The sequence below is a fragment of the Mauremys mutica genome, chromosome 2, assembly GCF_020497125.1.
Source record: "Mauremys mutica isolate MM-2020 ecotype Southern chromosome 2, ASM2049712v1, whole genome shotgun sequence".
In the NCBI taxonomy this organism is placed as follows: domain Eukaryota; kingdom Metazoa; phylum Chordata; order Testudines; family Geoemydidae; genus Mauremys; species Mauremys mutica.
Genome location: NC_059073.1, coordinates 137,980,341 through 138,002,209, shown reverse-complemented (window position 1 = coordinate 138,002,209; position 21,869 = coordinate 137,980,341). Strand labels below are relative to the sequence as shown.

The following is a 21,869-nucleotide window of genomic DNA, read 5'->3' as shown; positions in this document are numbered from 1 at the left end:
ATGCTATAGAGCATCAAGGATGAGGAATCTCAAAAATCAGCAACAAGAAAAGATGTGAAGATCCTGAGTGCAGTTTGGAAACTGGTATTTTGTGTGAAGTCTAGAATGATCTACTTCAGCCATTCAGCAAGTGCAATCTAAGCTTGCAAAGTGCTCAAACTGACCTTTCCACTCCTGTAAACCTAACAAGGAGTCTTGGAACTGTTCTTCAACAAATGCAGGATAGTTTTGATGAGTATGAAATTCAGGGGGCTGCAAGGACTGCTAACCATGAGTACAAGTCAGCCAAATGCCGCAAACCACAGAAGACATGCAACAATGCAACTGCCCACTCATTTAGTGACAAGTAGGCCTTCAGAGTTAATACCTTCATCACTATCATTGACCAACTGAGGAGTTCACTAGAACATCAGATTGAGGCTTACGGAAATTTCGACAAAACCTTTATAGTACTGACAATTTTGCATTATTTTTCAAGTTCCGAAGTCAGTGAAGGTATCAAATGTCTGTGTCAGAAGTACCCAGACGATCTCCCAGTAGATTTTACTAAAGAATTTCTTCAATTTGTTGAATTCATATCACCCTCAGAGATAGAGAGAAAAGATGACAAAGGCAAATCTATTTGGATGTACCAAGTTATCACTGAACCCAATGTGATAGACTGTTTCCCAAATGTGAAAACTGCCTTGCAGCTGCATTTGTCACTAACGGTCATGACTGTAGTGGAGAATGTTCCTGCTCTCTTCTCACAAGGGTCAAATATGTCCTCGATCCACCACAACGCAAGATAGGGTGACCAGATAGCAAGGATGAAAAATCAGGATGGGGGGGGGGGGAAATAGACATTTATATAAGAAAAAGCCCCAAATATCGGGGCTGTCCCTATAAAATCGGGACATCTTGTCACCCTAACTCAAGAGCATCTTAGTGCTTTGTCCCTCTTGAGCACTGAGAATGAAATCTTCAGGTCTTTGAATTACGATGACATTCATGACTTTGCCACAGCTAAAGGTGGGGGGGGGAAAAGAGGAAGGAATGGTTTCTTTGAAGCATTGAGTGCATTGAGAGTTGAGTAAACTTGTTAATTTTACATAAATAAAATGTAAATACGTATGTAGATAAAATGTCCAATGACTTCATAATTTTTTTGCAATATGTAATTCATACTTAGGCTCTTCCCTTCCCTGAGAGGGGCACATTCGGGGCAGGATTAAGGTTGTCTCTTTCACCCACAAAAGTTGGTCTAATAAAAGCTATCACACCTCACCCACCTTGTCTCTCTAAAGAAACCATCTGATAGGTTTGCACAGAAAGGAAGCACTAGCCTATAGACAGTCCTCATCCTCAATCAGGAGGAGACAAGGGGTAAACTAGCCATTTGCTACTCAGCAATACACATTTAAAAGCAACATGGCCTACCGGATAGGGTATTGGACTGGAAATCAGTACTGTACTCCTGACTCTGCCACTGACCTGCCTTTGGTCAAGTGCTTTGAAATCAAAGAGCTTTTTATGTCTTTTGTTATTTAAAGTCCATTTCACAAATGGAGACAGGGTTCAAAAAAAAAATTTTTAGAAAATTCCACTTTAAATATCTATTGTTCAATCAAAGCCACCATATACAGCAGTTTAGAGTTACTTAACACCTAGCAGGACCAGTCCCTGATTTTGGATAATGTATTTAAAACATCAAATTGTATATCCCTGAAATTCTTCAAGGCTGGGAGCCTAAGAAAGTTTAGGATTTCCTTGAACCCTCTTCTCTGACATTCTGCTTCCCTGCCATACTGAATCTAACCATTGGCCGTAGCCTCTGCCATGTCAGGTCACATCATTAGGCCAATGCCAGCAGGGACGATTGCGGTCATCTAGACTGATCTCCTGAGCAACACCGGCAAGAAACCTTCCCCAAAATAAGTCCTAGAGCACCTTTTTTTTTTAGAAAAACATCCAATCTTGATTTACAAATGGTCAGTGATGGAGAATCCCCCACAACCCTGGATAAATTGGTTCCAATGGTTAATTACTCTCACTGTTAAGAAGTTACACCTTGTTTCCAGTCTGAATTTGTCTAGCTCCAATCTCCAGCCATTGGATCACGTTATACCTTCCTCTGCTAGATTGAGGAGCCCATTATTATTTATTCCCCATGCAGGTACTGATAGACTGTGATTAAGTCACCCTTTAACCTTCTCTTTGCTAAACTAAATAGGATTGACTTCCTTGAGTCTATCACTATAGGACGTGTGTTTTAACGCTTTAATCATTCTCATGGCTCTTCTCTGAACCTTCTCCAATTTATCAACCTCCTCCTCGAATTGTGGGCGCCAGAACTGGACACAGGATTCCAGCAGCAGTCAAACCAGTGCCAAGTACAGTGGTACTGTGGTTACAAGTTCAGCTTAGAACGAGCACACAGTCTCAGTAGGCCAACTCCTTCCAATCATCCCCTAAGGATTGGGGCCCTACATGAACCAAGGGTCCTGTCCGTTTGCTGGATCAGGAGGATGGCCCTGAGTCTTTCCTTTGTCTGTGGGTCTCTGAAGAATCTACTTTGAACTACTATAGCCACACCTCTCAGCGGCTGGGATGGTTTCAAAGGGTTGCTAATAGAGGAAGTACCTGAGAAAGAATGTGTGTGTCACAGCTAAATATAAGGTGGAACAGATTGTTAAACTAAAGAATTAACACATGTTGCAAGACACCATTCAAAATGAAGTAGGCAATGAACACCTTTATAGTCATAGTACAAAGGAGAGTTAGTGGGTTATGGATTGCTGTAATGAGACATAAAACCAGTGTCTCTGTTGAGTTCCTGATTTTCGGTGTCAAGCAGAGTTATGTATTTAAGCTCCCAGGCTCATCTTTTGAAGCTATTGTCCAGGTTTTCGTGGAGGATGAGGACAGAGGTCAGATACGGGGAGTGATCATTCTGTGAAAAGTGATAAAAAGACAAAAACCATGCGATCACCCATGGGCAAATATTGCTTTTAATAATCTGTTCCACCTTGTATTTAGCTGTGACACTCCGATTACCCTTCCCAGACCTCAAAAAGAGCTCTGTGGAGTTCCAAAACTCATCTCTTCCACCAACAGAACTTAGTCCAATAAAAGATATTACTTCATCCACCCTCTCTCTCTCTCATATCTAGGGACCCACATGACAACAACAACACTGCACCCATCTGTTGTCTCTGGTCTTACTTAGATTGTAATCTCTTTGGGGACGGGAACTGGCTTTTTGTTCTCTGTTTGTGCAGCACCGAGCACTATGGAGTCCTAGAGTATGACTAGAGCTCTTAGGTGCTACAGTAATACAACTAATAAACAAACAATCAGACCATCGTGCCATCTAGGCCAGTATCTGGCCTCTAAAAGTAGCCAAAGCCTTATGCTTTAGAAAAAAAGGCAAAAAAAAAAAATCATGTTTTGTACACTGCTTCCTTAAGGGAGTAATTCCTTCCTGACCCCCTATAAGTGATCAGTTTTTTCCCAGAATCTGAGATCAGAAAAAGGGATATTCTCGCGGGAACATTTTGCCCTACCTCGTATTGCTACAGACATTCTTTACATTCACATACATATCACCCGAGACCTGTGCCATTAGTTGGTGAGTTAACAGGATTCTGCCCCTCCCTGGCCTTTTGCTGGGCATTAACAGTACGTCAAACCTCCTTGCCTTCTATTTGTTCTAGGGAAAGGAGGAATTATCGTATTGATCTAATACAATTTCTTTCATCAGGTGACTGTTCATCTCATTTGCAAGGTGGACCCAAGGGCACAGATCAGCATAAACTTCTCTACATAAAGCTTGTTAAACAGATACTTGGAAAAGGACATTTTTAGAAACATATTGGGGAAGGGGTGCAGTGCAGGGGGAGCGGAGTAGGGAACATTCCACCTGCTGCATAAATAACCACTTGGGTTAGATCTCCTTGTGGTTTTCAGTTTCTAAGAGGAAGGATAGGAACTCTGAGTATTTCTCTGCTTGATCAGTTTCCTCCAGACTGCGAGAAGGCTCACAGCTGCCAGAAAACTATGAAAAGGAAAAGGAAACACCGGAGCAAAACACTGGCCCCACATACAAGTGCCTCTTAGGCCAGCCTACCCGAGCTAGCTTGAATCCAGCTAGCTTAGGTAGCGATAGCAGACAGTGAAGACAGCACAGCATGGACTTCAGTGTGGGTGGGCTAGTTAGCCAAGCACATAACAAGGGTCCATGCCAGGCTTGAATCCCATGCTACGCTATCTTTGCTACTATTGTTACCTGCACTAGCTAGATTCAGGCTAGCTTGAGTAAGTTCTGCCCAGCTTTTGCTGTGAGGACATGCCAAGAGGCACTCCCTCAATGGATTCTAGGCTATCGTAGACCGAAATCAATGGTTTTAAAATTAGAGATGAATCTGACACTTCCATCGTCTCCTCTCAGATCCATTAGAGAGAGAGACACACACATAGGGCCAGATTCTGATCTCATCATCGTAAGTGTATTTAAAGAGCTATCTGAACACACACACAAAAAAAAAAAAAACGAAACAACCCCCCACCACCAAGAAGTCCTTAGGGCACCTTAGAGACTAACAAATTGATTTGGGCATAAGCTTATGTGGGCTAGAACCCATTTCATCGGATGCATGAAGTGAACAACACAGGAGCGAGCAGGTATAAATACATGAAAGGGTGAGGTCAGGCTAACAAGATAAATCAATTAACAGCAGGATACCAAGGGAGGAAAAATAACTTTTGAAGTGATAAGAAAGTGGCCCATTACAGACAGTTGACAAGAAGGTGTGAGTAACAGTAGGGAGAAATTAGTATTGGGGAAATTAAGCAGGTATTGGGGACATCAGCAAGGCTGGGGAGATAAATAGAGGCCGTACATTTAAATGATCTTCATTAAGCATCTGTGTCAACACTGTGTTGGGATGAATGGGGCACATAAAGGTTATTGTTTCAGGCTGCCTGAAAATTCAGGTCTCCATCACCACATCAGTTCATGTTTTCAAGGTTACCTTCAAAACCGTAACACATCGCTGGTCAGTCTACTCAATGTTTCAGACGCACAGTGGAGTTACTCCGGTTTAACTAGAAGCAGCATCTGGCCCTTTGCGCCATTTTCTGCAGTTGTTCTGCAGCCTGACCCTTTGTCTTGTAAGCAACAGAAATCTGCATAGCCAAATACGTTTTCATTCTCCCTGATGACAGAATGTGAGAGCAGGTTGCAGGTGTGGCTGGAAAACTTCTCATACTCTGTATGCAGTATCTTGTCATCCAAGGTAAACACACGACTTAATGAAATTTCAAGGGAGGGAGGAGAAAGAAGGTGAGATATTTGCCTTTAAGTTCAATTCCCTTTAGTGCAGGAATAATATTTGATGAGAAACAAACTAGATGATAATCACATGCGGTGAACAAATACTGCTCAGATCCTGGATTGATCAAATGACATACAGTAATAAAAATCCAATTGATAGAACGTTGGCAGCCCGGGACAGGAATAGTTGTACATGTCCATTAACTGGTACAGCACGTGATGTAGATGTCTGATCAGTCATGGGTGGATGACAATTCTTTCGCAACAAAGGTACATGGATCTTTTAATTCCCTTGCCTCATGGCTCCATTCAGATCCATGTTGCATTCTCTTATTAGCAAGGACGGAATAAGGATGATAATATCTGACTCTCTCTTGCCCTGCATCTTATACAATCTTTTTCAGTAGTGCAAAGTCGGTGTAAAATGCTATCAAATCAGGCTGGTTGTATTTTACATGTACTCTGCACTAGCGCACTAAGAAACCGACCATCCATGTCAATAGCCTCAGTGTTTCCTTGTACTTTCGTCTGTGTTGTCTCGTCTTCGGCATAGACTGTAAGTTCTTTGCGGGCAAGGAGCATCTTTTTGTTCTGTTTGTACAGCACCTAGCACAATGGGATACTGGTCCACGGCTAGGCTTCCTAGGCATTATGGTCATATCAGTATTAATAATAGAACACCTTTCACTGAGAATTTCTATAGCCCAAGATTATGCTCCATTGCCCTGTACCTTGTGTCTTAATTTCCCTGTGCAACGCGAGTTTGAAATTAGCAAATTAGAACAGTAGCATCTTACACGTACATTGCCTGGGTGTAACTATAGCTGCTCAGGAATTCTCAGACAACATATTTTTTTCTTTGGAAAATGCTGGCTTATTGAAACCAAAACAGTTTGGGGGAAAGGGCCAATTTCAACAAATCTCCTGATTCAAACAATTTCCAAACAATAAATTGACATTTTCAAAATGGAAAGTTGAGTTTCGTGGTTCCAAATTTATATTTCAAAAGGTAAACATTTTAAAAAGTCAAAATCTAAATGAAATGTTTCAAAATGAAAGGTTTTGATGGCCCTGAGCCAGGGCCATAACAAGGGTGAGGCGAGTGAGGCACTTGCCTCAGGCGCACAAAGCTGAAGGGCGCAGAAAGTGGTGGTGGGGGGGGAAAAGCCGCTGGCACAGAGATATTTATAACCGGGGTGCTGTCCCCCCGGCCCCACCTGCGGCCTCCCCACACCTCCCCCGAGTGTCCCCCAACCCTGACTTGCTCCCCCACACCTTCCCGGACCCAGAGCAGAGCAGCTCCATGTTGCCTCCCTGTAGCAACTGCTGCCACAGGGTCCTAGTACCCCGCCCATCTCCCTGCCAAGGCAGACTGACTCCGAGCCTGCCCTTTCCCCTCAGAACCTTTCATTTTTCAATGGGACCCTCCAGCAGCACAGGGGACCCCCCCGCCCACAGTCACTGCTCCTGCCCAATGCTGGACAAGGAAGCAGCCCCATCCCTCACCCCCAGTGAGGCTACAGTCAGGGGCAACAGCAGGGGAGGAGGCACACGCAGCGACCCTGGCACCCACCACAGGAGAGGCGAGGGAGATTCCTGGACCTGAGAGGCGCCCTAGGAGCACATGCAGTGACAGTGGTGGGGGTGAGTGTGCTGCTGGGAGGGCAGGAAAGGGGGGCTCCTCCCCCAGAGCTTGCCGCTGCCAGCAGGGAAAGGGCTGGGGGGAGTCCTCCTCTCTGGCCCCTATCCCGGAGCAGCCTGCCTGCACCCTAAACTCATCCCCAGCCCTGCCCCACCCCACCCCAGACCCCACACCCCCAGTCAGAGCTTTCACCCCCTCACTGCACCCTCAACCTTCTGACTTAGCCCTGAGCCCCTCCAGCACCCCAAACCTCCCATTCCCAGCCAGAGCCCTCATCCCCCACACCCTGACCCTCTGCCCAAGCACCTCCAGCACCCCAAACACCTTATCCCCAGTCCCAGCCTGAGCCCTCACCCCCCACACACCTCCCAACCCTCTGCCCCAGCCCTGAGCCTCTCCCACACACCTCATCTGCAGCCACAACCCACAGCCCTCACCCCTGCACTCCATCCCTCTGCACCCCTCCCATCCCCAATCTCCCTCCCAGAACCTGCACCCCCTCTCTCTGCACCCCTCCCATCCCCAAACTCTTTCCCAGAGCCTGCACCCCAAGCCCCTGCTCCAGCTTAGGGCCTGCACCCCAGACCTCCTCCCTCACTCAAACTACCTCCCAGAGCCTTGGGCGGGTGTGGGGGTGGAGTTTGGGTGGGGGCGGGTTCTCAGCACCACCAAAATTTCCGCAAATCTGCCACCCCTGATCCTGCCCTGCAGATCTTAACTCCCAGCATTCTCAGGACACATGCTGATCCCTAGTGGCCACTGCTGATATCCAGCGCCTCCCTCCTCTCTTAACCTGTGAGTCCCTCTCTGGATTGGAACTGGACTGGAACCAAAGGCCATCTTGGAAGCAACATTACCAGCCCAAGCAGTCAAAAATCATGAGTTAGACCCCCCCCAAAAAATCACAGGCTCTACCGCCGCCGCCTCATTCATTCTTCGGCGGCAGGTCCTTCCCTCCGAGAGGGACTGTGGGACCCCCCGCCGAATTGCCACCACTGAGCCGGCCCTGGGGGAGGGTGCAATTTTATATTCTTGGGCGCAAAAATACCTAGTTATGGCTCTGCCCTGAGCTCCTGAACCAGTGTCTGATAAGTAGTGCCATCCCTAGAAATGTCAAAGACCTGCAACTAAACGTACTAGAAAAGCTAAACTGTAAGAGAGAGAGAGAGAGAGAGAGAGCTGTTTCTAAATATGTGCAAAGAGACTTGTTAAAGGAAAGGGATATCTGTAAATCTAAATGTTAACTAATCACACAACACTTTTTCCCACATGCATAATTAGAGAGCTGCCTAACCAAACTCTTTTTAACTCTCCCAAACCCACCCTCGCTTAGGGAAGGAAGTCAACAGGATCTGGTGCATGACCCAGGACCCCAATACCAGCACCTGATATGTAGCACCATCCCTAGAAATGGAAAAGGAACACAGCAAAAGTGTGAAAAAAAAAAGTTAGACCCAGATCCACAAAGGGACTTAAATGCTCTGACCACATCATCATCCAGTTTTGCCATCTGTGGGACAGTTATTTCACCGTTCACTTGTGCAAATGGATTGTATTGGACTTGTGGGCTTTGAGCTGTTGGTGATCATTTGTTTTACTCTTTAAACTCCTTCCTCTTATCTATCTTAAATACAATAGAGGTGGATGCCTTCTCAGTACCTGAGTGCCTCACAGTCTTTAATGTATTTACCCTCACAACCCCCTCTGCGGTAGGGCAGTGATATTACCCCCAGTTTTCAGATGGGGAACTGGGGCACAGAAAGACTAAGTCCCAGATCCTCAAAGGTATTTAGGCTCCTAACTCCCATTAAAATCAATGGACGTTAGGCACCTAAATACCTTTGCAGATCTGGGCATAAGTGACTTGCCCAAGGTCACACTGGAAATCTGTGGCAGAGCAGGAAACTGACTCTTGGCTAGTGCCCTAACCACTAGACCATCCTTCATGCATTTTCCATGTGAATTCTGCGCTGGTAGACAGGCCAGATTGACAGCCCTGGTGACTGGCACCAGCGCAGCTCTGTCTTTAGGGCATCCGAGACCCAGAGGAAAATAAAACTTAAGCAAAATTAACACAGCGTCACCACAGTTCTAGGCTCCATTCATAGTTATTCATTGAATGGAGCAGCTGCTCCATAGGGAAAAGTTGCAGTTGCTCTAGTACCCCAGGTGGTTCCAGGTGAGGGCCTTCTGCAACTGAAGTAGGACTTCACTGAAAAGTCTCAGCGCAGTAATGATCATACACAGAACTAAGGCCAGATACAGTGCTCCACCCAGAATGCTGAGCCACCAGCTAGACAACCTTGGTTTAATCGACAGAACAAGTACAGCACAGACAGTAGCAAATACACACTTCCCCCATACTGCTCTGCCAACATGCCCCGACCCTGTCCAGCTGGGGCCACCTCTTGGCAGGAAAGAGGAGCTCATTCCACTTCCCCAATCCAATCCAAGTCCTCTCTGCTGAGGCTGCCAGCAAGGATGCCAAATACTGCTAATTTCAGTAGTGGTGTGGACTTCAGCCCAATGGGAAACATACCAACCAGGAAGCTTACTGTACGTGCATGGCACCATGGAAGGGAGTTTATTTTCCGGTAACAGCCCAAGACTTCTTTACAATGAGAGAACACTAAACAGAGAAGGTGTTAACCCAACACCTTACTGATTTTTTTACTAAAAGAGATCTTTGTCACTGAAAGAGCTGCTACGGTCTATTGGGTAAATCAGATGCATTTTAAAATACCCTAGAAAGATATTTACACAATAATCTGTAATGGTTCCAAAGGAGCCATTAGTGTCATTAGGTAAATAAATGTTTTTGGAACATACAGTCTTTGCAAGGAGGAAAAAAAATAATTTGCACATAAAGGACCTCGTGTGCATTTTGACTGTAGATCGTAGCACTTGTCAGATAAAGAACTTGATACAGCAACTCTGGGAGAGTTTGTTATTTTTATTTATAAATTATTTTCTTCACATGCTCCCTTCTCACACACCCCCAAAAAAAAAGAAAAAGAAAAAAGAATGACTGGTAAAATTTCAGCCCTGTGCAGAGGAACAGTACCAGACTTGTGTGTGATGACTGCAATCTTTAGTCATGAACAGGGATTGAACTGGGGACTACCAGGAAACCTCTACAACTTGAGCTAACAGATGTGGGAGCTGTAACATTTATAGCCTCTGCAGACCAAGTACAGAATGGGACGTGTAAGAGAGGGTTAAATGAACCAAGCAGCCCCGGAGTAGGCATTTATGGGATAACCTGCCTCTAAGGAAAGTTTCTTCCTCACTTCCAATAGTTAGAGGTTGGTTTAAGCCCTGAAGCATGAGGATTTCTATCCCTACCAGTACCTTGTTTATTTTTTAATCTTTACTATTATAACTCTAGATAGTCTTATGATCTATATAGCGGTCTAATCCTATTTATCAGGATCCAGTATAGCAATGCTACCATCTGGAGGAATTTACAATCTACACACAAATGTCTGATTAACAATCGAGGTTGGTGCCAGGAAAATGTGACTTTTTCAGGATTGTTTAAGTCTCTCTTTAGCAAGACTAAAAATTAGTGATTTCTGGTCACAGACAGAGTGCCTGCTGATTAGAGACACTTCAGATAGATTTTATGAGCAATAATTACACATTAGCACTGATATACTGGCATTCACACAGGCAGAGCCGGGCCCAGGTTTTTTGGCAGCAAGCTGGTGTGTGAATCTACCCTGCCATACACTAACTGTCCATGTGGATCCTGCTGACTCTCTCTCCTTGATCCTACTCCCACTTCAAAACAGGGGAGATCAAAGCACACTAAGGAACTGTTAGTGCAAGTCAGCAGGGTCCATACAGACAGTTAGTGTATAGCAGGCTAATGTAGGGTTGATTGACACCCCAGCTTGCCACAAACTAAATGTTAGTGTGGACACGCCCAGAGTCTTTGTTTTCAGGCTAAAACAGATTGCTAATAATGGGGGAGTTTTTTCCACTAGCTGAGGCAAATATCCCCTGTCAAATATTGACTAACAACATTCCAAGGATAAAATGCACCCATATGCGGAGGGCCAGCACAGGCCCTATGCCCCACAGACGTCTTACAAACAGGGTGTAAGTAGAGCATTGGTGTTGTGTTGCGCCAGCAGGAAAAAAGATAAATTCAACTTCCTCTCCATATGCACCGTTGTTGGATGAAATTACATGAATTGTGAAGGAAAAGAAACACCTCAGCATTCCCCCCTAGCTTTTTAAACAAAAAAAATAAAAATTAAAAAAAATAATAATAAAAATAAAAAAAAACACACAACACACTTTCTAATGTTAACAGCAAAAGCATCAATTTCTCAGGATGTTGAATCTCACAGTGTTTTAATTTAGTTCTCCTGTGTGGCTAGACAGAAGGCTTTGACCTGCAGGATTAGCCATGCAACAATCTTCAGGAGCTCTACAGTAACATTTTTAGAAGAAGGGCATTTATGGCTTGTCTTCTGTGTGTTACTCTAAAGCCACTACGGACCATGAGACTAGCTCTTTGGTTTGCTCTGTGCCACCAAAACGCATTATCAGATGAGCATGTTGCAAAGTCACTCCACCGTCGCAGGAAGGAGAAAAAGGAAAAGACATAACAGAAATCAAAATCACTCACCAGCTAGAAGGAAAGCTAATGCACTCTGCCGCACCCAGATGCAAAAATGGCTATTTTAGGGCTACAGCCACTTCTTTCTCCTCAATGTAAAGGAGTAGCTACCAGAAAAACATGCTGGGAAAGGCATCTGCCAAAAGGTGTCTTGCAATGAGCTTGAATCTCGTTTCATGCCAGTTTTACACTGGGGTAATTCTACTCATTAGCATGGAGTTATTCCTGGGTTGCACAGGTGTGAATGAGGTTAGGCCTATAGTCAGTTAACATACTGCAAGCCCTATTGAGGCTTTTTGAGAAAGGAAAGGGATAGAAGAGTGTTTGTAGATCTAGGCAAAAAAGCTTAATACTTTGTATTGAGCTAGGGACCAAACCTACACACAATTACTACCATATGTATCATTGCTCTTTGTAGGTGAAATTTACCCCTATTTGCACACTGTAGATTCATTTAAACTCACAAAATTCTTAATTGGCACATAGGCCCTGCCCTGGGGTGAATTTCACCCACGCATAGTTCCTTTGGGCCTGATTAGGTTATCAGCTACAGCTGTGTCTATCAAGAGGCATTCTGTTGTAGTTAGGCTGCTGTAAATCAGACCTACTGACATCAGCAATGCAATTACTGACCATTTGTAATTGTGTTTTGCAGGGTTGTTTTAGCATGCAGGCATCTACACTCTAGAGCAGGGGTGGGCAATAACTTTAGCAGGGAGGCCACTCCATGAATTTTGGTCAGTTGTCCTGGACTGCACATTTCTACTATATTAATGGAGGGGGTGCAGGAAGGAGCTCTAGGCTGGTGCAGAGTGTGGGGGTGCAGGAGGGGGTATGAGGTGCAGGCTCTGGCAGGTGGCTCCCAGATGGTGGCTCAGCAGGGCTCAGGCAGGCTACCTGCCTGCCATGGCCCCACACTGCTGCCGGAAGTGGCTGCGGCCGGTTGCTGCTGGCACGTCTCTGCGGGCCTCTTGGGGCGGAAAGGGGCACCGGGTCTCCGTGCACTGCCTGTGCTTGCAAGCACCATCCCCGCAGCTCCCATTGGCTGTGAGGATCTTGCTGGGGGCAGGGTCAGCATGAGGAGCTGCTCCCCGCCCTGCCAGGGGCGCGCAGAGACATACCAGCAGCAGCTGGCCACTTCCGGGAGTGGCATGGGGCCACCACAGGCAGGCAGCCTGCCAGAGCACCCCACTGTGCCGTGTAACTTTTAGCAACCCGGAGATCATGAGGGGGCAGCCAAAGAGCCTGGCAGGCCGGACAGAAATGTTAGACAGGCCGGATCTGGACCACGGGCGACGGGCCGTATTTTGCCCACCCCTGAGCTAGAGCAAATGGAGATGCACATTTTAAAAACATAATTTTTTAAATAAAACAGCTCTTGCTCTCTGTCATATATATTTAGATTGATACTAAGTTAAAAAGGGGGTTTCTAACCAAGACTCCAAGCACCACTGTTGTTAATTCCAAAACCAAATAAAATTATACAGCCAACAGAACACAAAACTCTCCTCTAATATATAGACAGATAAATAGATAGATATTAATTAGAGGGGAGTTTATGTATATATCTATTAACATAATATATTTATATGTATTTATAAATATATATCTATTAGAGAAAAGGCACCTCTCTTTCTTCCTATTGAATTTCAGAGGTCTGTTGCAAAACATGGAGGTGTTGGAATTGCAAGACTCTTCTTATGGAAAGTGTTAAGTAACTTAAATGTAGGGGTCATTTCCCGCTCCCCCTATGTGAGAGAGAGAGGGGGGGGGTGTATGGTGATAAATGAAAATATTATTTTGTATTAAAATATGCAGGTTTGAAATGTGTTTGATACCTAAAAAACAGAGCCCACTACAATGACCGTCAGTATCGGGAAATTCAGACTCTCTCCACCCACAGATCTGCAGATAAACAATCCACGTTGCAGTCCAGTATGTGTCTCCCCTTTCAGAACTGCGCACACATTTGCTACAAGGGAGCGGAAGGGGGCAAAGATTAAATATTTATTCTCTGATGAAAACTGATATAGAAACTTGTTCAGAACATTTTACTGAACATAAATAATAACTTTGTCATTCAATCTCCTTTTGGTAAACACATCAGTTAAACAAACCGGTCTCTTCTAGATCTCAGAACACCCGGGCGCTGGCGCATCCTCTTGGCTTTTCACTAAAGGTGAAATTCACCCCTACTACACAGGGGCCAGCAAAAAACATTGTGCGCCACTTAAAATATCAGAGCCGGCCATGCGCACTGAACCCATCAGGACAAGCAAGAGTCCTATGCACTATATAATCCCTATTTGGAAGGCTTAAGAAGTACACAATCCTTGAGCTGGCCCTCTTCACAAGGTGAGTTTAGACTGTAAGCACATTGGGGCAAGGGCCATATATTTGTTCTGGGTTTGTACAGCACCTAGCACAATGGAGTCTGGGTCCATGGATGGGGCTCCTAGGCTCTACCACAGAACAAATACATTACTAATAAGAAATAGTAATAATGAATACTTGGTAACTAAATACCTTTCACTCTACAGCTGGCCCAGTGCTTGTGATCAGCTTAGGCAGGTCTGTTGTCATTCTCGAGAACACTGGGGGCAAGACTTCCTCAGGGATCCTCAGCCATGGGACACTTTCTGGGAGGAGGCTGCGGGCTGGTTTTAGGGCGTGATGAAAGTCTTGTTTTCTTTGGCAGGGCTCGGTGCCTACTTCCATGGCCTCCTCATCGTAGTATCCAAGTGCCTTCCCAACACTAATGCGTTTAGACTCGCCACCCCTCTGGGAGTTAGGGAAATGTTTTATCCCTGATTTACAGACGTGGAAAAGGAAGCACAAAAGGGGTCATGAAATTTGTTTCAGTTCCCATACGAGTCTGTAGGCGAGCCAGTGCTGAACCCTGCAAGAAGTCAGCCTAGGTGGTTTTAGGTCTTTCTGGCCTTAAAATCTATGGGTGACATCCCAACCCTATTGAAGTCCATGGGATTATTACTATTGACTTCAATTGGGCCAGGATTTGATCCAACAAATCTCCTGAGGCCCTGTTGACCATTCCTCTTTCTTGTTCTTCATATTTGCTACCCCAACACTATTTTCGTTGCTTTTTTTGTAATAATTGGGGATCAATCCATATTTAACTGGTATGTGAGTGGGGGGAAATAAGGTTAAAGTGTGTATATGCTATTGTGAATAGGGAGGGATTTAAACCTGAGTATTAAGTGCTGTCTTGAATTGAGGCCTCACATTGCTATTGATGGACATGATTTAAATCAATGTCTCACACTCACACAGAGGCCTAGCCATTGAGGCAGTGTTTCCTAGTGGATAGAGCCCTGGCTTAGGACTCAGGAGACCCAGGTTCTATTCCTGGTTCTATCCTTAGCCTGCTATGTGACTTAGGGCAAGTCACTTCCCTTCTCTCTGCCTTGGTTTCCTATCTGTAAAATGGGCAGATACTGACCTCCTTTGTAAACTGCTTGGAGAGCTCCTGATGGAAAATTCTCTATGATTATGATGGCTTCCCACTAACCCTTCCTGTTGCTAGCTTTAGGAGTGGAGCCTCAGGTAGGTAAATGTCACCCCATTTGGGTTGCCTAGTGGACAGAGTACTTATCTGGGCCTTAGGACACCTGGGTTCTAGTCTCAGCTCTGCCCCTGGCCTGCTAGGTAACTTTGGGCAAGTCACTACCCCTTTCTATGCCTCAGTTTCCCCCTCTGTAATACTGACCTCCTCTGAAAAGTGCTTTGAGAGCTACTGACAGAGAGAGCTAGATATTATTGTGACAGGTTTCAGAGTCGTAGTCGTGTTAGTCTGTATCAGCAAAAACAATGAGAAGTCCTTGTGGCACCTTAGAGATTAACAAATTTATTTGGGCATAAACTTTCATGGGCTAAAACCCCATGGACACCTAGTTGTTTTTGCAGATATTATTGTATATTTCCCAGGAATTATTCTCATTTACATGAACAGCCCTTTACAGTGCTCTGATATTTATTCCCACGTTAAGGCCCCTTTCCATTACCAGAGCAGCACAAAGGGGCTTTAGTGTAAATGAGACTCCAGCCCACAGATTTTAAGGCCGGAAGAGATCATTAAAGATCATCTACTCTGACTTCCTGCAAAACACAGGCCACAGAATTTCCCCCATGATTCCTGCGGTGGAGAAATTATGCAATGTTACCAATTCTATTGTGTGCAGTACAGAGTTAGCACTGAGAAATGACAGGGATATAGACCAAGGGTAGTAGATTGTGGGTGGATGTTCATTTCCATGTGCTTGTGCACTGATTTCAAGTTATAAATCTAACCCCAGATGATTATATTCAGTCACAGCCGGCAAACAAGTTTGATTCTGCAGTAATTGACACTTAATTCTTCTCCTGATAGCCATCAAACCCTGAATGTTTGCTAACACACCATATCCAGTGACACTGAGTTCCTAACACATTTAACATTAGGTAACAACAAGAAAAAAATTCTTGCCAGTTGAACTCGCTTGCCAATAATAATCACGAAACCAAACACAACCAGCGGTGCAAACACAACTGAAGCAAATTAGTTTAAAAATCTGGCCAAACATCACTGGCAAATGTTTTTCAGCACTCATGCAGCTCTCATTCCAGTACGCATCATGGGGAAGCATGGCCAAAGGGAGAGAAATCAGAAAAGGAAAAGGAAGGCCAGATACCAGAGAAATCACCATTTTAACCATGAGATTTATTGGGCTGAGGAATAGTGTCCCACAGGAAATGATGGAAGCCTTTTTATAGGAGCCACTTACAAGAACACAAGACAAAATAGTGGTGTAGGGCAGGGGTTCTCAACCTTTTTCTTTCTGAGGCCCCCTTTAACATGCTAGAAAAACTTCAGGACCCCTCAGGGAGGTGGGTCTCCAGGCCAGGGGTGGGACTCTGGGGCATAGATGTAGTTTGACTTCTATTCTGGGGGGGGGGGGCAAGGGCTGGCAGGGCTCTGGCCAGCTCTGCAAAGCGGGGTCTAGGGAGGGAGTGCCACCTCCACCCCTTGATTCACCTCATCAGGCCACCCACCTGTCTGGGGCTGTGTGCCAGTGGCTGCTCCCTGAGGGCTCTGCTGGGCCCAGAGAGGCCTGGGAAGCTCTGACTTGCTGCGTGAGCAGTCAAAGGGAGCTGGGAGCTGAGGAGTAGCCGCAACCCCAGGCACCAGCAGCAGATGGGGGAATGCCAAGGCTGCCCACTTCATGGCACCACCAGCTGGAGGAGCAGTTGCCCAGCACTGCCTGGCTCTGTCTTTTTGCCTAGGCTCTAGCCAGATGGTGGGGCCTGAGGGTGGAGCTGCCCCAGGACTGTCCGACTCTGGGTAAGTCACTGCAGTTTGCGGGGGGAACACCCTTGTGCCCCCTCAATTCTGTCCATGGGCTCAAGGTTTCTCCCAGTGAAGCCCCGGCACCCCTGGCTTCAGGGGGAGCTCGAGGTTTTAGCCCTGCACTGCTCCCAGATGGAGGGGAGGGGGACTCAGGGTTTTAGTCCTACACTGCTCCTGGCTTCAGCCCTGTGGGGGAGAGGGGCAGGGCTTGGGGCTTCAGCCCTGTGGGGGTGGGGGGTGCGCTGGGACTTGGGGCACTGGGTTTCAGCAGCAGGGATTCTGTGACCCCCCTGAAAGGGCTCATGGACCCCAAGGGGCCACAGACCCCCGGTTGAGAACTGCTGGTGTAGGGCACAAGTCTGCAGTGACCCCTAGGGAAATGGGTCTAGAGGGCTTTTCCATCACTAATTTCTATGGATACTGTAGCAGGGTGGCTATCCTGCTGCTGCCCAGAAGGGCTTAAAACACCCCTGGGGGAAGGTTGTGGCTGGGAGCAGCTCTAAAAGCTGGGCTGATTGGGGAAGCTGCAGCAGCTGGGCCACACCCTAATCAGGCCACAGCTGGCCTGTATAAAAAGGCTGGAAGAGGGAGAAGGGCATGACTGCAGGGAGCTAGAGACAGGGTACGTGAGTGGAACAAGGCTGGGGAGCTCTAGCCTGGAAAGCCCCAGGCTGTGGCCTAGCATTGGGCTAATAGGTACTGGGGGCTGCAGAGGGCAGCCCAGGGGTAGGCAAAGGCAGCAGGTCCAAACCCAACCTTGCCAGTGATAAGTAGGTCGACACTGCAGTCTGCCCCAGGGTGTGGTGGCTAGACAATGACTGGCAGTAGCCTTATACTTAGGTGAGGTGGAGATAGTGGGTGGGGGTTTCCTGGGGAGGGGAGACCCTAAGAGAAAGGGGTTACTATCAGGGGCAGCACCCCAGCTAACAGGGCACCAGGAGGGACACGGGGGCCAAGCGGTAGTGGATCACGCACCTGTGGAGTGTGCTCCAGGCTGGAAATTGAGCTAATTCCCTGAGAGACCAGCAGGAGGTGCTGCAGAGGTGAGTCCACATGCTTACAGATGCATCTATACTACAGCTGAGGAGTTTGATTTCCTGCCTGTGTAGACAGACTCGTGCTAGCTCAGCTCAAGCAAGCACACTCAAAACAGTAGCGTGTGCGTTGAGGCACCGGTGACAGCTCAGGCTGGCCCCTCTGCTGCACCATTCCTGGTGCCATTCTGAAGCACACTAGCTCAAACTGAACTAGCCCAAGCCCGTCTAGCCTGGCTGGGAATTGCACCTCCCAGCCCCAGTGTAGATGTGTCCTATGAGTCTACATTTGCCAGTGTTCTGAACACTTGCTTCCCCATGCACAAACTGATGAGATTGCAGATGCTTGCTGGCAATTGATCTCTTTCTTAGTGGTTTATACTGCAGCTCATTGCCACACTGAGTACCTTCAATATAAAAATCAATAGCTAAACGCATAGAAGACTTCATGACAGGCCAAAAGATAGCAGTAATCTTCACAGAGTATACTCTGTATTTTCAACTGTGTACATCAGAACTGAAGTCAGACCTTGACTAGATTTTTTTTTTCTTTTTTGCATTACAAACTTGAGACGTTTGGTGGGGAGGAATTAGTGTCTTTCAAAGAACTCTACATGTGACAAAAATTAATCTTTAGGTCTTGGGTATATCTCCTCATTGCAGCACAGTGCACTGTGAAATTCACACCTTGTATTGCTGGAATATGCATACCCTCAGGATTAGCATCCATTTCACACCTGTCATATTCTAGACAAAACTGAAAGGAAGCAAATTACCCTTGATCTCCTCATCAGAATTATATGAGATGGTTACCAGGTGAATCCCTTAGAGAAGCTAAGCTGTAGCCCTGCAGGCTGGAGTTTGGGCTTACACTAAAGAAATGCACAGTCCCCACTGGGAAGAAGGATGGGTGTGTTTAAAATGTATCTCAAGATAAGTCTAGTTAACTTATTTGTCTTCCTACATTTGGAGCAAGGACTGTGCAACCCTGCTAAGCTGGCTTTTGCTAGAGAAGATGGACAGGAGAACAGGTGCCACTGACAATGCAGGAAGAATGTAGGTCATCAGAACTCGAGACACAATTTGGGCAGGCCATGAGGGTTACTTTTGCAAAACGTGACATGGGCTCCTTTCTTGCCTTTAGCACCAAGACCTTGGTCTCATTTGAAGACAGTTCCTCCAGCAGACCAGACTGGCACCGTAAGTGGTCATCATTTCAACACAATCAGAGGATACAGCATCCCCTTACTAATCTGCCAACACCCTCTTTGCTGTGTGCCTTGGAAGTCTCCCATCCAAGTACTGACCCACTCCATTAAAATGGAATGAGGCAAATTCAAAACCACTGAAATGGAGCACTTGTTCACACAGTGCCCAATTTGTACAACTCGTTGGTCACTGTCAGAGGTAGGATGCTGGATTGTGGTTTGATCCAGTATGGCCATTTCTATGTTCTGCTACCAGCCTAGTTAGTTTTGCACGATCTGATGAAATGATACAATCAGCCAGAACGCTAAACCCTAGTCATACATTCTTAAAGTTACAGCTTATCCTTGATCTTTATATACACAAGGATATGTCAATAGGAGTTCTGCCTGGGAAGCAGCCATCTTGCATGCATTTCCAATCGATTCTGAAATAGCTTCAGGGCCAAAGACAAAGCTGCATTTGTGTCCAAAGGGATTTTGTATCCCAGTTTATTTGTAATTTCTATTTCATAATAGTAGTGTCACTCTGCAGTCAGTGCATTTCTAAGGATTAGTGCAGTCTTTGGGTACTTAGTCATTCTGCCTTCCAACAGTCCTGGAAGCAAGGTATAAGCCAAAAATCATTGCCTATGGTACCTTAGTAGGTTGGGATAGGCTCACGTGACAAGAGTCAGCCAGGGTACACTGTGCACACATCACTTGAAAGGTCTCTAGGAACAAGAATGATCTCTCAGCTTATTTGCAGAGGAGGGCAAAGAAAGCCAGGTTTGCCTACTTGCCCAGCCAGCCCTGGCCTAAGGAGGAAGGATGGTTGTGGAGAGGGCCAAGGACTTAATGTCAGGGATCAATTCCTAGCTCTGTCCCAGACTCACTGCCAGCCAGAAATCTGAAAGTTTCCCTGCCCATGCAAAATGTGCTCAGCTGTTATTCCAGTTTAGATGCAAAAATCTGCAGGACCAATGGAGATTTTCGTTGAAGGGCACCCACGGAACAGTGTAGCATATTAGCTCTAAACACTTTAGCTCTGTGTAGCTCAAAAGATTCTCTTTCACCAACAGAAGTTGGTCCAATAAAATATATTACCCCATCCACCTTGCATCTAAAAGTTTGAGACTGAACTGCTCTCTTTAGACGCATAAGCAACTTGAAACCAAGAATGAAAGCAAGATGCCACCTTGTGGCAAGCAATAGGAGCTTAAAAGCTCCTGTCTCTTATCTAGCAGAGCAGCAAGTTACCCTGTAGATTTAATAATCTTAATTTTAGGGTGGGGGAGCCTGGTAATAATTGGTGGGTTTTTTCCTAAAAGATGCACCTCTTGAATAGATGTGAATATAAGAAAATCCCAGCTTTCATTTCAAAAGGAAGTTTCTAGCCCTCAGAGTGGCAAAGAAAAGCTTGCTCAGAAACCAGAAGGCAAAACCCTCAAGATGTGTTTGGGACTCTAGACTCATCATTTTTAGGCAGCGGCAGTTGTCAATACCAATTTTACTTCCAAAATAAAGATCAAACAGGAATAATTTCCACTGGCATTGGAAATTTACTATAATACCAGGACAATAGGATTTGGCAATTCTGAATGTACAAATTAGGGACAGAACCCTGTTTCACATAATTTCAAGATGGCTAAAATCAACCTGGTTTAGGAGTTTAACTCCAAGTATTACTGGTGTTACTTTGAAAAGGGGTAGTAGAGGAAATCCCATGAATGGTGCATGAAGCAAGAAGGTAGACCTGGATAGCAATTCTCCTGGCAAAAGATCATCTGCGCACCTGATTCATTGCCGTCCTGCATCTTGTGTAGTAATTTCTTCCAGGGCAAGCTGGCTGTACAGTGTTGCCCAATCAAACTAGCAGTTTTGCCAGTTTTATTTTGGAGAAAAGGGGAAAGTTCCAACATTCCATTTCAACAGTTTCAGAATGAAATGTTATTTTGAAAGAAGAAAGCAAAAACTTTATAAAATTGTTAATTTTGACTCATATTTCAGATTGTTTAAATCAGGAAAGTTTTGGAGTTTTCATTCCTAATCAGAAGAATATTCCATAAAATAGAACATGTTTTCTGTGAAGCTCTGTCTATAACAGGCTTCCTTTTAGCTAGCGAAGGATTTTAAATTCCACTTTGGGAAGAAAAAAAATAAGTTTTGCTATAGGAACAAGCCAGCCAAAAATTCCAGAGCTTTTGGACTTCTGATTCTCCCAAGCTAACCCATTCCTAGCAGGAATGCTTCAACAAATGCCTCCTGGACTAGGAATTATAGCCACTTAAATGGTAGTCCTGGATTTGCAGTAGAGGTCTCTAGTGGATTGTAACTCAACTTTTAAATACCATGACAAAGTATTTTTACCTTGAGGTTTAATGGGGAAGGGATGACAGCCAGGTGAAATCTCACCCTTTCCCTCCCAGCCCTGTACCTCCTTCCATCCCTCTTCTCTAGGTATCCCATCCCAACAAGTGCTAGAAGGCACCATCCCTCCAAGGAACAAAGAGCATTCATGCTACTTGCCCATCTCAGCTTCCTGCTCTGCTGACAGATGCCAGGATGAGGTTTCTTCATTTCACTGTGACCCACAGTCTGTCACTACCATGTTTCCGCTGGTTCCTGACCAGGACAAGTTATGGGGGCACTTGTAGATCAGTGATTCAAGCAAGTAGTGCATGTTGGGACTGGCTCAAGCATCCTGTGCTGTCCTAGTCT

At 45.6% G+C, this 21,869-nt stretch overlaps 1 protein-coding gene across 4 annotated transcripts in view; it reads right to left on the bottom strand.

Annotated features, from left to right (window-relative positions):
- The window catches only part of SLC25A37 (solute carrier family 25 member 37), a 146,596-nt gene that overhangs the window by 92,680 nt on the left and 32,047 nt on the right, over nt 1–21,869 (bottom strand). For 2 of the 4 annotated variants that reach the window (XR_006576722.1, XR_006576723.1), the window contains exon 1: nt 11,596–11,743. The exons of 1 other annotated variant lie outside the window; for it this stretch is intronic. The gene's annotated coding sequence lies outside the window, so the exon portion shown is untranslated. Of the gene's footprint in view, nt 1–11,595; nt 11,744–20,943; nt 21,036–21,869 lie in introns of those variants that run through there. One more of the 4 variants, XR_006576725.1, reaches the window with a different exon arrangement.